The sequence below is a fragment of the Cavia porcellus genome, unplaced genomic scaffold, assembly GCF_034190915.1.
Source record: "Cavia porcellus strain 051 isolate PalLab524CR breed Dunkin Hartley unplaced genomic scaffold, mCavPor4.1 scaffold_20, whole genome shotgun sequence".
In the NCBI taxonomy this organism is placed as follows: Eukaryota; Metazoa; Chordata; class Mammalia; order Rodentia; family Caviidae; genus Cavia; species Cavia porcellus.
Genome location: NW_026947503.1, coordinates 9,359,901 through 9,375,470, shown reverse-complemented (window position 1 = coordinate 9,375,470; position 15,570 = coordinate 9,359,901). Strand labels below are relative to the sequence as shown.

General features: G+C 37.8%; 1 long non-coding RNA gene across 3 annotated transcripts in view; it reads left to right on the top strand.

The window, feature by feature from the left end:
• Window positions 1-1,522: 1,522 nt before the first annotated feature.
• LOC134471763 (uncharacterized) overlaps window positions 1,523-15,570 on the top strand; it is a 51,580-nt gene continuing 37,532 nt past the window's right edge. For 2 of the 3 annotated variants that reach the window (XR_010041368.1, XR_010041366.1), the window contains exons 1-3: window positions 1,523-1,697; window positions 3,067-3,204; window positions 14,912-15,120. This is a non-coding gene — a long non-coding RNA (uncharacterized LOC134471763). The remainder of the gene's footprint in view (window positions 1,698-3,066; window positions 3,205-14,911; window positions 15,121-15,570) is intronic. The other variant, XR_010041367.1, reaches the window with a different exon arrangement.

Sequence of the window (15,570 nt, the reverse complement as noted above, 5' to 3'; positions counted from 1 at the left end):
GGGTTTCATTTTTCTGGAGACATCCTTGAGACTGACAGTCAGGACTCTTGGCTATCTTGATATTGACATTTGGGGCTTTTGGACTAGTTCCTGAAATTGAGTAAAACAAAACTTTCAGCACCCAATACCAAATGTTCCACAACCTATCCATATGTTTTACTGAAGTCTTTACTGACAGTTTTTAATTTCAAATTTTGACTTAACTGTATTAAAATGTTCCTTGATTTTGAACTGTTTTTCATTCATTGCAATCAAACTCACAATCAAGATTAATGGTCATAGAAAATTAAAAGAAAGATGGTATTCTTATAAATCTATGAGTCCTATTAATCCAATGAAACCTTTTTGATATATGTTTTCACAAAATGAAAATATGATCACCATGAGTATAATAATAAAATTGTTATATCACAAACATCTTAAATTCTCTCAATCTGCAAACAATGATCATCTCCATTCTAAATTTTCCATGTAGATTTTTTCCTTACTTTAATCAGGTATCATAACTACTACCTGGCATGTTTGATGATAATTTTTTTCACCTAATCAAATGTTAGTTAGAAAGATGGCAGGAGTCCTGTGATACTTGTCATTTTATCATCCAAATTCAACAAGAAATTTAATATAAATTATCCATAGAATGCACATTAATTTGGCTTGAGGTTTGTGTGGGGGTTTTTGTTCTGTTTTACTTTTGGTTTGAGATTGAGTCTTGCTGTGTAGCCCAGTCAGCCCATCTTTGAATTTCCAGTGATCCTCCTGTCTTAGTCTCCCATATGCTGGGATTAAAGGCTTAAACCTCTACATACAGATTTAGTTTTCAATTTAACAAAATAACCTGGGAATTGAACTCATGACTTCGTGTGTCTCAAGCAGGCATTGGGCTCCTGAGTTATATCCCCAGCCCTCAGCTTGAATTTTAAACTGGATGTAAAAGGAAATATGTGACATGTGACCAAGAAACATGGTAAATGTCCAGATTCTAAAAAATGTATTACAAAAACAGACCCACGGCCATGAATCACCCTCATAATAGTGTCCTTGTTTATCCCATAATTCTTGAAGCTTATGGAAACAATTCTTCAATCTTTTTGCTTTGTTTTAAATAATTAACTATACTGGTTTACTTTAGATATGGATAATAACCACACTTACCATAGGGAATTCAAATTTTGTACATGATATTGTTGTAACCTAGTTCTAACCATTGTGCCTCCTTTCTCTTCTGTATGTGCCATTTCAATAGAGATTAAAATTCCATCTCCAGTAAAGACTTAAGTTTCAGCTCCTTGTAAATCTCCATCCCCTCCCCATTCTTTTTAGGTTAAGTCTCCATTTCCCACAAAAGCTTTAAGTTTCAGTTTCTTGTAATCCCCCCCACCCCCTTTAGCCTTTCTGCAATACAATGTGCTGTCCTTAAGAAATGTTTAACTACAAGGAAGTTATCAAACTGGTCAAAGTTCACAACATTCTTGTGGCTTTCAGCTTTAAAACCCAACCCTTTCAGCTGTAAGGCACACAGTCTCCATATTGGCTCCTGGAAGCTGTGTCACCAGGCCTGGCCTAAAATAAAGCCTTTGCTCCCCAAATTTTAATTTCTTGCTTCCTTGGATTTTATTCTGGGGTCCGAGCTATCAGATTTGGGGGCTCATCTGGGATGGAAGCAAGATCCCAGACTCAATTGTGAACACCTAAAAGTAAGTATTGTGGAGGGATTAATTAGACCATGGTTAGTTTGCACTTTGGGAGGGGGCGCCCTCAATTTGGGGAGTGGGAACCTCCTGAGTACAGAATCAATTGGTTTTTTTGGATGAATTTCATCCATTTGGGACTCTGCCCTGGGTGGGGAACCATACCATTGGGAGGGGATGCTCTCAATCTGGGGAGTGAGGACCTCCTGAGGACAGAGTCATTTGTTTTTTTGGGACAAATCTCATCCATTTGTGACTCTGCCCTGGGAGGAGATCCGCTCCAGTGGTTAATTTGTTAATTGCTCCAGATCCCAAAATTTGACCACTTCCAAAATTTGGCCAATTTTTGTGCAAAGGCTATTTTTGCTGCAACTTGTCTTGTCTTGTATGTCTGTCTGTGTGTCCATTTGTTCTAGTTGTTCTGCTTTTGGTTACCCAAATCTAATAGAACATTTTCTCCTAGGAACCCCTTCTACAAGCCCAAAATGGACAACGGGATTTTGACGATTTTTTGCATCTTATTGTTGTTCTGTCTCTTCCTCCTAATCTTATTTTTGTCTCTTAGACTCTCCCAGAAAACAAAAAAGAAACCGACATCCTTGTTGGCCACTGGGAAAGCTGAATCTAAATTCAGCACACCCCTTAGTCTTGTGCTTGATCACTTCAAGGAATTCAAGCAGCGGACTGAGGGATATGGGGAAAGAGTTCATAAAGCCAAATTAACAACTTTTGTCACACAGGAATGGCTGTTAGGGACCCAGGGGGTCTGTCCCCCCTCTGGGTCTTTCAACATGGAGACAGCACAAGCTACTCGCTGGTATGTTTTTGGGTCCCCTGCTCACCCTGACCAAATTGTCTATATTCAGATCTGGATAGACATAATTTATGATGCCCCTTCTGGATTAAGTCCTCTCATGACAGAGTCACTGTGGCCCTCAAACCAAAAGTGAAACCCAAGAAGCTGCGTTCTGATCCTACCATGCCTCCAGTCCTGCCCTCTGAGGAAGACCCCCTTGACCTGCTGGAGGCACTCTCGCTGCCTCCCCTGTACCCCACCTCTGACCCTCAACCTGACTCCACTGCTCCATCCCCACTGCATCCCATTCACACCTCCTGACACCCGTGGCCTGAGGTGTCTTTAGAGCAAAGCTCTGAGGTGACTCTACTTTGTCCATTACGGGAGGTCCCTCGGCTGGATGGAGCTCAATGTTTGTGTAAACCCCTTTCTCATTTGCAGACCTTTATAATTGGAAAGCCCAAAATCCTCCTTTTTCTAAGGACCCTGAAACTCTGATTAACCTTTTAGAATCTGTATTCTCTATCCATTGCCCCACTTGGGATGATTGCCAACAGATCCTGCACATCCTCTTCACAGCTGAAGAGAGACTGTGCATTCACACTCTTGGGCAAAAAGGAGTCTGAGAACTAGACGGATCTACATCTACTGATAAGTAGAGAATCAAACGCCTGTTCCCTTCCTCCTGACCTAACTGGGACCCCAATACAGATGAAGGTAAGACGGCTCTTGATGATTATCATCTGAGGCTTCTAGACACACTCTGTGCTGCCACCAAGAAGCCCACCAATTTATCTCAATTGACTGAGGTAAGACAATTAGCTGATGAATCTCCTGCTATGTTTTTGGAGTGCCTTTTAGAGGTATATAGATTACATATGCCAATTATTTTGATGGCACCTGAAAATGCATGAGCAACTAATATTGCTTTTGTGTCACAGTCTGCCCCCAAAGTCAGGAAAAAGTTACAAAAGCTTGAGGGATTTGAAGGGATGTTCCTCAGCCAGTTGATAGAGATAGCACAGAAGGTCTCTGAAAACAGAGAGAGCTTGCAGGAAGCCACAAATAAAAAATGACCAAGGTGTTAGAATTGCTCTGTGAAAAAGAAACTAAGAGATCAGCCAATACTAACAAGAGGTCAGCGACCTCCTCTTGATAAAGAACAATGTGCATACTGCAAAGAGATGGGACATTGGTATAGGGATTGCCCAACGCTAAAGGCTAAGTTAGAGAAAGAAGCAAAGGCCCTATTGTCTCAACAATGAGGAGGTCAGGGCCGGTCACCACCTCCCAAGCCCCTGATAACTCTTCAAATTGGGGAGGCAACCAGTGGACTTCCTGGTCCATACAGGAGCCACCTATTCTGTGCTGACGTGACCCTTAGGAAAGCTAACCAAGGACTCGGTTAATGTAATAGGAGCCACAGGGGAATGAAAATTATGCCCAAAAGTGACAGCTAGTTTGGCTTGCCCTGGACATAAGCTGGTCCAACATGATTTTCTATGAGTACTGGATTGCCAAGATCTTCTCCTAGGATGAGACATAAATTGCAAGTGCAAATTGATTTCTTTACAAATGGGCCAAGGCTAAGATTAGGGGAAGACTCAACTCTAGACCCTGAAGGCATCAGAGTACTAGCTCTTGTCCCAGAAGGGGAAAATTACCTCCTGCTGGGAAACTTGTCCAGTATGCCTGAGTCGTCAGCCACAGATTTGGAGCTAGAGCTATTAGACAAATGGAAACAAGAAATTCCAGAGGTTTGGGCTGTAACCAACCCCCCAGTCAACCAAGTGCCCCTGTGGTGGAGCTTCTACCCCAAGCGTGTCCCATTTGTTTGCACCAATACCTAATAAGCCTACAAGCCTGAAAGGGAATTAAAGTTCACATTCAGAGACTAAGGGGAAATGGTATCCTCATTCCGTGTGTCTCTCCATGGAACGTGCCTCTACTTCCAGTCCAGAAACCAGGGACAACTGACTAGTGCTCTGTGCAAGAATCTCCGAGAAGTTACTAGACAGTATTGACTCTGCACCCCACTGTGCCTACTTTACTCAGCCTCCTCAACCCAGAGAACACCTGGTACTCCATTTTGGACCTCAAGCATGCCTTTTTCACTCTGCCTCTCACCCCAGTGAGTCAACGCCTTTTTGCCTTTGAATGGACTGACCCAGATTCAGGGGTAATGGAACAGCTGATCTGGACTCGCTTACCTCAGGGTTTTAAAGACTCACCTACTCTCTTTGATGAGGCATTAGCCAGAGATCTCTTGGGGTTTAGTGAAGAACACCCTGAAATATTACTACTGCAGTATGTAGATGACTTATTGGTGGCCTTGTCCTCCTTAGCATCCTGTCAGGAAGCAACCGAGGGGCTGTTAAAGACCTTGGGGTGATTAGGCTACAAGGTTTCGGCCAAAAAGGCCCAATTGTGCCACCAGACCGTGGCTATAAACTGCAAGAAGGAAAAAGGACTTTATCCAAAGAAATAATCCAGGCCATATTACAGATTCCATCTAGCCCCAGGAACCAAAAAGCAAGTACGTGAGTTTCTGGGGGCTGTCAGATACTGTAGATTGTGGATTCTAAATTTTACCAAAATAGCTTGCCCGCTGTATGACTTCCTTAAGGGAGAGACTCAAAAGTCATTAAACTGGACAGACAAATGTGAATAGGCCTTCCAGCAGCTCAAGCAGGCCCTAACAGAGGCTCCAGCTCTGGGACTCCCTATCGATACCAAGCCATTCACTTTGTTCATAGATAAACTCAGGGGCATTGCCAAAGGAGTCCTAACCCAGGACATTGACCCTTGGAAGAGGCCTATGGCCTCCAAAAGGCTTGATCCAGTGGCAGGTAGATGGCCTCCTTGTCTAAGAATCCTAACTGCTGTGGCAATGTTACATAAAGAGGCTAAAAAAACTCACTTTTGGACAGAAGATTTCTGTAGTGACCTCCCACAGTTTAGAGACTCTTATCAAAACCCCTCCCGAAAAATGGCTCTCGAATGCTAGAATTTTACACTATCAGGCCGTTTCTAGACCCAGAGTCTGTAGTTTTCAAGACTCCTTCAGCTCCTACCCTTATGCCTGACAATGACCCAGAGGAACAAAGGACACCTCTCCATGAGTGTGCTGACATCCTCAAACTGCAGCAGAACCTACAGGCTGATCTTACCTACCAGCCTTTGGGAAATGCCATCAACTATTTCACTGATGGAAGCAGCTTCATCCAGAATGGCAAATGAGTGGCTGGGGCAGCAGTGACCACCCAAAAGGAGGCACTCTGGGTTAAGTGGTTAGAGCCTGGCACCTCTGCCCATAAGGCGGAGCTCATTGCTTTGACTCAGGTGCTAAAACTAGCCACAGGAAAGAGGTTAAACATCTATACTGACATGTACATGGAGCCATCTATCAGGAGTGAGGTCTCTTAACCTTGGACGGGACTAACATTTAAATTGCTCCACAGATTCTAGACTTGCTGGCAACTGTCTGGCTACCTCAATGAGTTGCTATTATTCATTGCAAGGCTCACCAGACAGGAGATGACCCTGCCACCTTAGGAAACAATTTGGCAGATAAAGCCATTTAAAAAAATAGCAACCACATCAGAGGGGCCAGCTGAGGAAGTAACTGCTCTGATGCTAGTTCCTTCAACCTTGTCAGAACCAGCCTACACAAAGAAAGACTTACAGTTAGCATCTCAACTTGGAGTGAAGTCCCCCACCCCAGGGGGCTGGTACCAGTTACCTGATAAATGAGTACTGTTACCTGAGGCACTAGGGTTTGAGCTTTTACACCAGGCTCACCAAACTACCCATTTAGGGGGAACTAAACTTGCTGAATTGTTCAGAACTTGGTTTTTTATTCCAAAACTTTCCAAACTGACCACCTCTTTGGCCTCCAGATGCCCACAATGCTTGTTAGTCAACTCAGCCAAGAGCTTTATGCTGGAGACTACCCAACATTGAGGAATTCTTCCAGGAGAACATTGGGAAGTAGATTTCACAGACATGGTAAAGCCTAGTTTACAGGGGCATTGCTATCTCTTGGTATTAGTAGACACCTTCACTGGCTGGGTAGAGGCTTTCCCTAGTAGTCTGAGTCAGCCTTAGTGGTAGTTAAAAAGCTATTGCATGAGATCATACCTCAATTTGGCTTCCCACTATCAATGGGGTCCAAGAAAGGCCCGGCTTTCATTGCCCAAGTCACCCAAAAATTAGGCATTAGTCACCCAGGCATTAAAGATTAATTGGAAACTCCACTGTGCCTATTGGCCACAAAGCTCAGGGCAAGTAGAATGTATGAACAGAACTCTCAAGGACACTTTAGCTAAGCTGTCTTTAGAAACTGGCAATAATTGGGTGAGCCTTCTTTCCTTTGCACTGTTAAAAACTAGATGTACCCCATATGTTTCTGGAATATCCCCCTTTGAGGCTATGTTCAGAAGGCCCCCTCCACTGGTCTCAAGACTGTCAGAGGACCAATTAGTTGAAATAACTAACCAAGACCTCATTAAGTTACTGCAGACACTCCAGCCTGTGTTGGCCTTGATCCACCAGCTATTTAGACAAAAACACCCAGACCTGCCTTCAGAAACGCCACTCAAAGCACCCATTGAGCCAAGAACTTCTGTCCTGGTGTGATGTCACCATCAAGACTCCCTTGAACCCCGTCGGGAAGGACCCTTCACCATTGTGCACAGTACCCCCACTGCCATCAAGGTAGCAGGAAAAACTGCGTGGATTCACCATACTCGTGTAAAGCCTATACAACAGACTGGTAACCCCTTGAAGTTAAAATTGACTAAACATACTTAGATCATACCAGTCATGAACTGCTTTAGCTTGCTTGCTTTTGCTCCTTCTATCCCACTGCTGGGGATTTTAATAACGTTGATTCCGACCTTGTACAGCAGCTTTGATCCCCCTGTCAGCAAAGAACAATTGTTGAGATCTTTGTATGGGAGCCCCTGTGATTGTGGAAGAGGTTATACTAAAGGTAAAGACACCAGTGGTGGGGAGTTATACATACAATAGGAAAAAAGGATCATGGTCCTTCCCATATAAATGATAAATTATGTAGTATGGTCTTGGGACAGATTGTGGGGACAAGTTAGCATTCCTTGTTGCTATACCCTCAGTTACAGGGAGTTTGACTCAAATGTGGGCTGGTTACACATGGCATAGGGCTCCCCCATACCCCTTGCAATCCCCACCAATGTTTCTCTGACCACTCTGAAGGAACAAGATTTCTTAAATTGTAGTGCTGGTCCCCCTTTAGAGTACAACCAGTAGGCTTCAAGGACTCTCTGTCTCCAAGGAGGTTTTCATAATGATACCTCTGACATTGACATGGGGTTTGTTGCATTTACTAATTGTAGTTCCATAATTAAACAGACTACTTCCCTTTATCCTGCCAAAGGACAAGTATTTATTTGTGGAGGAAATATGGCCTATACACTCCTCCCAACTAACTGGCCAAGGATTTGGCCTCAGTCACAATATCAGGGGGGAATGTTGTAACCTAGTTCTAACCAATGCACCTCCTTTCTCTTCTGTATGCACCATTTCAATAAAGATTAAAATTCCATTTCCAGTAAAGACTTAAGTTTCAGCTCCTTGTAAATCCCCATCCCCTCCCCATTCTTTTTAGGTTAAGTCTACATTTCCCATAAAAGCTTTAAGTTTCAGTTTCTTGTAATCCCCCCTACCCACTTCAGCCTATCTGCAATACAATGTGCTGTCCTTAAGAAACATTTAACTAAAAGGAAGTTATCAAACTGGGTCAAAGTTCACAACATTCCTGTGGCTTTCAGCTTTAAAACCCAACCCTTTTAGCTGTAAGGCATGCAGTCTCCATATTGGTTCCTGGAGGCTGTTTCGCCAGACCTGGCCTAAAATAAAGCCTTTGCTCCCCAAATTTTAATTTCTTGCTTCCTTAAATTTTATTCCAGGGTCCGAGCTATTACAATATATTTTTATTATTTTTTATTCATTTTTGTCTTTTTGAGACAGGGTCTAGCTATTACAGTTCAGGATGACCTTGAACTCATTTTGTAGCCCAGGCTGGTCTTGAATTTGCAATGACCCTCCTGCATCAGCTTTTTGATTGCTGAAATTACAGGCATGCACTACCATGCCCAGTTCCCATGATATATCTTGATGTATCTTTTCCCCCTATACTTCAAGGACTTTCCCTTTTTATTTACAAAAATTTGTTTCCATTTTTTTTCTTCACCTTTTTTTCCCTTCTTTATTCCCCCACCCAGTTCCGTTTCCCATGTAAAGATTTCCTGATGATTTCACACTATTAAACATTTTGATCTTTATTTACACTTGCAGTTTCTCACATCATGAAAATATTTCAGTATTTATACCTGTGTCTGATTTATTTCACTTAATATGGTCTCAAAAGTGCATCCATTTCCCTAAAAATGTTTCAAGTTTCTTCTTCCTTATGACTAAGTTCTCCATTGCATAACATGCTGCACACAGCAGCAGGAAGTGGGGCTCTGCACAAAACAGCAAGGAATTGATAAGCACAAGCACTACACTTGCTCTCAGCCCAAAGGCTGGGGAAGTGATTCCAAAGGAAGAATTCACATGACTGCATAGAGGGGGAGCCACCTTGGTATACTCAAAGGAAATCAATGAAAAATATAGGTAATTGTAAGAAAGGGAGAAACACATATTCTGATGCCTCTGTGGTCTGAATTAATTAAAAATGTTTACATTTCCTGGACATTTTGATTTTAAACAAGAGCTAGAAGTCATAGTGGGCCAGATCTAGTGATTCAAGTGGCTGAACATATACGGTAAAGTTTTTACCAGTCTGCCCTTCTGTTGAATGTCACATAGAAGTGAAAGTCACATCTTTTGAAGACATTTGGGAAAGAATGCTACCAGCACCACAACAAATACCAAGATAAATGTATTTAAAGTGAAATAATTTGGGGAAGAATTAATGGTATTGTATCTTTTAATGTAACTTTTAAAATTGCTCACTCTGGTATCTTTGGATCATTTTGCAACATGGAGATCTTTGGATCATTTCATTGTAGAAATCAGATTATATGGAATTGAAATTCTTGTTTGCTGAATATAATGAACCAGCCATATTTGTAGGTGACATTTAGTAACATCACACAACCACATAATTATAGACAGAGTTTTAGTGTACAAAAATTGCAACTCAACACAAATCCTAAAACAAAGATCAAACAAAAAAAAAAAAAGAAGTTCCAACTCCCCTAAATAAATTCCTTTCTGTGAGCTGACAGAGAACTATTTATATCTTTGATTCTTTTTTCTTTCTCAACATAAACACATTCAGTCCAATCTCAGTTGTTTATTTAATTGTCAGGTTTTACAGAAAACTTGCCCTACTCTCCACAAACTTTCAGTTTTTCCTTGTAAATGAAGACAGTTGGATTTTGCAAATGTCAAACTAAGAAAATTCGATAGAGCTATCTGTTCTCAGAGTACAATGTTACAGAATATCCAATTATTATGTTCTGACTTCTCTTCCCAGAGAATGTCAATCAGAGCTCCTCTATGACTTCAGCAACAATATAGATACATGAGACTGATGAGAAAAAAAAATCAGCTTTGTTTTTAAATGTGTAGATGGATTTTACAATATTAATTTTATTGTTGATTTCATGTAGACACATTTTACTTCTTTCATTAGATTGATTCCTATGTATTTAATTTTTTAGATGCTATTGTGAAGGGTAATTTTCTTTAATTTCTCTCTCAGTGAGTGTATTGTTCATATACAGGAAGGCTACTGGTTTTTGAGTGTTGACTTGTATACAGCTATGCTTTTGAATTTTTTTTAATTAAATCTACATGTCTTTTGGTAGATTTATTGGAGTCTTCTATGAAAAGTATTGTCTCATCTGCAAATAATGATGATTTAACTGCTTCCTTTCTTTTCCATATTTCTTTTATTTCTTTTTTGTTGTCTAATTACTCTGCCTAATATTCTCAGAACTATATTGAATGACATTGGATATCTTTGTCTTTTCTTGATTTCAGTGTAAAAACTTTCGGGTTTTGTATATTCAGTGTGATGCTAATGTTGCTTTATCGCAGAGAGAAAGACCATCTACACCAATTTCGTAGGGCTATTTTTATCCTGAATCAGTGTTGTACTCTTTCAAATGATTTTTCTGCATTTACTGAGATGATCATGTGCTTTTTGTTCTCACATCTGTTAGTATGATGTATTACATTTATGTAATTTGCATATGTCAAACTATTAATATGGGATGAAAGTGTTCCTAGATTTTAAACTGTTTTCCATTCAATCCAGTCAAACTCACAATCAAGATTAATGATCACAGAAAGTTAAAAGAAAGACTGCATTCTTATAAATCTATATGTTCTATTAATCCAACCAAATCTTTTTTGATATATTTTTTCACAGAATGAATTTATGCAAATGAATCATTTGCATATGTTGAATTATTTCTACATACCTGGGGTGAATCCCATCTGGGCATATATAATCTTGATGACTGGTACATTTTATTTGCCAGTATCTTGTTGAGGAATTCTACATATTTGTTCATTAAGGAGATTGGCCCATACTTCTCTTACTTGGTTGGGTCATTCTCTGGTTTTGCTATAAGGGTAATGCTTGACTCCAGCAATGAAACTGAAAGTGTCACTCCTCTTTCAATTGTATTAAAGATTTTCAGAAATGGAGATATTAGCATTTCTCTAAATTTCTTGTTAAAATCAGCAGTGAATCTGTCAGGGCCTAAACTTTCTTTGTTGGTAAATTTTTAATTACAACTTCAATCTCATTGACTTATACTGGTTTATTTAGAATATTAATATCTGCTTGATTCAGCTTTGGTAATTTATATGTATCTAAAAGCTGTCCATTTCTTCTGCTTTATTCTATCTCATTATGAGTAAAAGTTCTCAAAGTAGATATAATTTTCTGAATTTCTGCAGGATATGTTGTGATTTCATCCTTTTTACTCAGAGTTTAGTGGATTTGAGTCTTTTCTTTTTTTTCATAAGATTGGCAAAAGGTTTGTCAATTTTATTTGGTCTTTCAAAGAACCAACTCTTTAATTCATCATTTATGTAGTTTACCTAGTATCTATTGTATTAATTTCTGCTTTAATTTTTAAATTTTCTCCTTCATATGAGATTGGACTTGACTTGTTATTCTTTTTCTAGAAGCTTTAATTTCAACAGTAAATTGTTTATTTGAGCTCACCCTGTCTTCCTGATGAGCTATAACTATAGATTTGCCTCATAGTACTGCTTTCATTGAGTTCCACTATATGGTATTGGTATTGCCATTTAAATCTAGAAACTATCTAATTTCTTTAATTTTGTCTGTGATCCGTTGATGGTTCAAAGGGTTATTTAACTTTCATGTGTCTGTGAAGTTCTCCTGATGTCTTTTGCCATGGATTTCCTATTTCATTGCACGATGATGTGATTATATTCAGCGAATAATTTCAATTTCTTTTCATTTACTTAAGTATGTCCTGTGAGAAAGTATGTGGTCTATTTTGGAGAATGTCATATGTATAATTGAAAAGATATGTATATTCTGATGTTGTGGAGTAGAATACTATAGACATTTACTAAGTCAATATGATCATAGATTTGGTACAGTTCTAATATTTCATTGTTCATTTTCATGATAATGTGATATTGATGTCTCCCATTACATTTGTATCAGTGTTTTTTTTTGATATTCTATGCCTAATATTTGCTTTACATAGTTAAGTGCACTAGTATTGCACATTTCTTTATGATTATTATTTCTTCCTCTTGTATTGTTCTCTTTATGCAGATGTAGTGATCTTCTTTTCTTCTTAATCAGTCCTGCCTTTGTATAAAAAATAGAATGGCTAACCTTGCTCTTCTGGGTTTCTGTTATATGGACTTTTGTTTTCCATTCCTTGATTTTAAGCTTATCATTTTCTTTTTGAATTAAATATGCTTCATGTATGCAGCACATTGTTGGATCTTGCTTCTTGATTCATTGTGTCAGTCCGTTTCTTTTTATTGGTGAATTGAGATCATTAACATTGATAGTTACTACTTTTATGTATTGGCTTCTGTTTGTCATGTTATTTTCTTGTTGTTGCCTTCATTTTTTCCCTTTTGTTCAACTGCTTGCCTGCTGGACTCATCCTATTCCCATTCATGAATCTGCATCTTTGTGAGACAGATGAATTTGTATCATGAATTTGTAATCTTTGCTATCCCTTTCTAGAATGTTCTTCAGAACATTTTGGAGAGCTGGTTTGGTGTTCATTAATTTCTTCGTGTGTTCTTTGGCATGGGAGTATTTTATTTCCCCATCAATTTTGAAAAATAGTTTTGTAGTGTATATCAGTATGTGTTGGAGCTTGTTTCCATTCAAAGTTTGAATATTTCTTGACTTGAGGTTTAGTTTTGAGAAGCCTTTTATGATTCTGATAGCTTTTCTTTATGAGTGATTTGTTTGTTTTTCAAACATCTTTTAATATTCCATTCTTGTGTTGAATTTCTGGCATCCTGACTATTGTATGCCTGGTTGTACATTTTTTAATCATAGCTAATTGGAATTCTATATGGCTCCTTTATCTGAATGTCAAATTCTTTCTTACTGCCAGGGGAGATTTCTGCTATGATATCTGTGAACAGGTGTTTATGTCATTTGTGCTATCTGCTGTGTTTTCACTGACCATTATCAATCTTATGTTTTTGTTGTTTGGATCTTCTATAGCAACTTCTGGGTTGATTTATTGTGATCTCTCATTATTTTTAAGAAATCTTTTTGTGATCACTAACTGCAATCCTGTCTTCTATAGCTGAGATCTTGTCTTTGCTTTAGCTCATTCTGCTGTGTATATTTTTGGAGATCTGTTTGAATCTGTTCCATAAATTCCATTTCTTTCCTGTGTGAAATGAAGTTTTCCATCATGATTCTACACTCATTTTTTAAAAATCTGCATCTACTCTATAGTAACTCAGTGTGTCTTTCCATAGGGTCAACAACTTTTTAATTATTTGAGAAATTAGTTCTGATTCAATTTTTTCTAACGCTTCATTTGTCTTGTTGTTATCACTTCATGGAGTCCAGCTGGGTGGCTTTGGAACTATTCCCTATCATTTCCTCCTGAGTTTGTCTTTGGTAAGCTGAACATCTGTGGTTGCACCTTGTGTAAGTGCCTTCTCATTTTATATATTTTTTCTTACATTAATACTGGGGTTGATGCTTGTAAATTGCCTATGGTAAGTAACTTTATTGCTAGCATTTCGAATCTTGGGAAATGACTACTCAAAAGTGTCTTTCAGCAATAGCTGGCTTTTGGTTAGTTTTATCTATAACAATAAAGATATCAAACCTCTGTGATCCTTTTATATTAGATATTTAAAATAATAAAAATTAAAACTTTCAGATGAACCTATGGTTTAAACTAAAAGGGAAAAAGTGTCAGTCTCTGGAAAATACTAATATCCTCTGTTATGCAGAATCAACTAAAAATTATTTTCGATGAAATATATTACATAAAATGATTTTGGAAAATTAAGTAAAAGAGAATAGTTAATTCTTTAATATGATTTAATAATACTGCATCATGTTTTCTGAAAATGAAAATGTTTTGACAAATTATGTTTTATTCATTGATACCTAATGTGAGTTAGAAATAATATTTTGAGTATATTTTAATGATTTGTTCAAGATTATCATATAATGTCTTTAATTGATACTGCTAAATATTATGAGAACAAACAACTTTCATATCACAATCAACTATTTTGAAGGATTTTATCATTTTAGTTTGTTCTATACTTATTTTAATCATATTTTTCCTTGTAAACTCATATTTAGTATATAGTAGTTCTTTTGGATATAGTCAATTATGAATATATTAGATTTTTTAAAAGAGGGATGTGGTTATTTGCTAATGCAAGAAAAAAAATAATTGTGATATATGTCACTTTATGATCTGAGCACAAGAGGTTGTATTGACCGCATGTGAGTTCCAGCATGGTCTACTAATACAATGAAAGTATTTGAGGTGGAAATACATACTTTCAACTAAAGTTTATAGATCCTGTGCTATGAAAATATGATTTTTCTGACTACCTTATACAAAAAGAACTATAAAAGTCACATTTTCACAGATTTATAAATAATTAAAATATTACAACAGTGTTTATGGCAAATATAACTGGATTGTTTCAAATGTGTTTTAATAAAGAATCATATTTAATATGAATCATGAGAAGTAGGTACAATGTTCAAAATTGCCTCCTTACTATAGAAGATGTAAATCAATTAATAATATTTACAGTTGATATTCTGGAAAAATAGTGTCATGAGCTTTTTCATGATGTAATTACAATAAGGTTATATATAACCTCTATATTTTAATCAAATATATTTGTTTTACATTCCAAGTCAACACTGGTTTAATCATCAAACATGGGAGCAAAGACTTGTCCTTCCAATGACACTGTGGCTATGAGAGCTCTTCTAATTCTGCTTTTCAAACAGCCTTCCCAGGAATCCAGGATGCAAAGAGAATTTCAGATTTTTAAGATATTTTAACTGAGATTTTATTCATATGGAGCAACTATGTCTCCAGACAAACGTCATTGTGAGAAAAGGTAATACTATTTTAATTTTCTTAGTGCCATTTTAATCATCAGCCAGTAAATACTTACTAAGTCTCTGTTTGCAATAGTAAAGCCTCTAATCCTTCCTACATAAAACAAAAATGACTTTCCCTCTGGGGTCTCAGTCTCAAATAAGGCATGTGAAAATCATTTAAAAATCTGTATTATACAATTGATGCATTATTTCAATAAGACATTGTAAAAGTGACTATGAGGCATAAGATAAAAATTGCTTTAGGGAAACAGGAAAAATGAACTTTATTTTCTGTTTTAAAATATTATCTGACTTCATGATGATGAAGGAGCCTCAAAAATGTATCTTCTTGACTCCTGTGAATGCAGTAGGGAAAAAGAAATGAAAGAATTATAACAGATTCCACAAGTTAACATAGACACTTTCCAAGAAGAGATACATAATTAATAATCATCAGAATGATTGTA